This window comes from Lactuca serriola, chromosome 8 (genome assembly GCF_051521515.1).
Source record: "Lactuca serriola cultivar US96UC23 chromosome 8, Lser_US96UC23_V15, whole genome shotgun sequence".
NCBI lineage: Eukaryota > Viridiplantae > Streptophyta > Magnoliopsida > Asterales > Asteraceae > Lactuca > Lactuca serriola.
Genome location: NC_136415.1, coordinates 101487993 through 101490500, shown reverse-complemented (window position 1 = coordinate 101490500; position 2508 = coordinate 101487993).

Sequence of the window (2508 nt, the reverse complement as noted above, 5' to 3'; positions counted from 1 at the left end):
TAAACATACAAGTGAAAATGTTGAACTTCCCCGGAAAACCCGATGTTTTCCAAAATAAAAATATCATATAACGGTTTAAATGGTTATCCATCACGTGAATGATTTTGAAATACCTTGATTACTTGATTTATATTGGATTTATTTATGTGAGTCGTTATAACCATGCATGATAATGACTAGTTCGTCTGTCTTGGCACTCTGGTGAACGCCAGAATTGATCTTAAGATTTTGTCACTCTAGACTGGCCGAGTCTAACTGTAGCGAACAACTAAGGTGTGGGCGAGTCACCCCGTATAGATCTATACACAAACTCTCGCTCTCCCTCTAGGAGACTTTGATTATAACTACAGACTACGACCGACACACGTTGGTGTCACCCGTTATTATTCACTAAATCCCAATTGAATTTGATTACTATTGATTATCGACCTGTATTTGTTTACTTTGATTACGCATAGGCCTAACAAACGAGGAGAAGAGGAATACAAAGCCCTGCTACTTTTGTGAGTTATTTTAGGCTGTTGGTATACGAAAGACACGTTGGCCCATTTCACATTTGATTACTTGGACCTTACTAGCAATGCTAATGGGCCACTAAGGCCCAATAGCACTTAAAAGCCACTGAGGGTCCCTTAAATATGAATTTGGGTCATATGTGACATCCCCAATTTCACGGCCAGAAAAGACCGATTTGTTTATGCTTTGTTTTCAAAATCAGAGTGATCGTTTAAAGGAAACGGTTGCGGAATTTGTTCCCAAAATAAAATATGATAACCATTTTATCAAAACATTTCTCGAAAAGAATGTATTTTTATTAAATAATAAAACCTCGGGATGTCATGTTCGTTACAGACCAAAAGCATAAACAACATAAAATAGACCTTACAATAGTTATTCAACTACTGATCTATAATCCAAAATCTCTCGTCAAGTCCGCCGACTTATACTCTTGTGTCATTACCTGTAATGAAAAGAAAACTGAGTGGGTCAGGCTTGGGAGCCTGGTGAGCATATAGGGTTTTCAACCCACAATAATACATTTATTATATTCAATTATCAAACAATCAACTCAAATACCCATCCCCATCATCTTCTTAAGGTTTCCCCCTAAGAACCAACTATCTTTCATTCACTTATTCCTAAGGAATCGGCACGAAATCCATTGCTGCCAAAGTTTATCTATCGAGTACTAAATCCATAGTTATAAGACGCTAACTCCATAGTCGTCGGGGTTTACTCAAGCGGCGCTAACTCCATAGTCACCAAGGTACACTTAACAAGCGCTAACTCCATAGTCGCCAAGGTTTACTTAACAAGCGCTAACTCCATAGTCGCCAAGGTTCATCAAATAGGCACGAAGTCACATCGTCGCCAAGGTTTATGCAATAGGCGCTAACTCCATAGTCACCAAGGTTTATACAAAAGGCGCTAACTCCATAGTCACCAAGGTTTATCTAACAGCAGGCGCTAACTCCATAGTCACCAAGGTTTATCTAACAGCAGGCGCTAACTCCATAGTCACCAAGGTTTATCTAACAGCAGGCGCTAACTCCATAGTCACCAACTAACCCATCTACCCATGTTCTACCCAACAATATTAGTAGATAAAAATATACATTTGTATACATAGTTTAAAGAAAACCTGTATAGCATGCTTTAATCAACACATATATCACATAACAGATGAGGCACACACACGTAACACATATCTCATAAAGAAATAAGCAGATCTGTAAGATAGAAGAGAGTGAATACTCATTCACACATAACACAACCAAATATATACACATAGCACGTATTTTTATATAAAATACTTCGTATTATTGTATTAGAAGAAATAACTACACACTCACTTGATCAGAAGACGATCCGACAGCACTACGGCTTATAGAAGTAGTATTCCTCAGCAGATCTGGAAGATCTCCTCGAAAATCAAACTTATCGCGGGCAGAGCTTCGACTCGGGAACCGCACTTTTCGGGATCTTCGGGATCTCGGGACTTGCCTCGGGGCTAGGGTATAATACCGGGGCTTCGGGGTATTTCTGGCACGCAAACCGATGCAAAATGGGAGAAAGAAGAGGAGAAATTGGCAAAACTATCGGCTGCCTTCGGATTCCTTTATATAGAGGCTGGAGCCTCGGAGTACGCGGGGCGTACAGGCGTACGCAGCGCGTACGCGTCCGAAATCGTCATTGCATGCGTCATCCGAAGTGTCGACACTATGCTGAGTACGCGGTAGCGTAACCTCGTACGCGGGGCGTACTCCGGATCACACCGGTGACTCGGCTTCGGATAATGCCTCCGATTTTGAATTAAAAATAAATATAAAATGATTAATAAACTTCGGAAATTCATAACTTCTTCATACGAACTCCGTTTTCGACGTTCTTTATATCCACGGAAAGGTGAGACCATGCTCTACGACTTTCGTTTAGACTCCGTCGGCTAATTTTGATTTATTTTTTTATTAATTATTTTTAATAGGCCGCGACATAAACTTTCGTTAT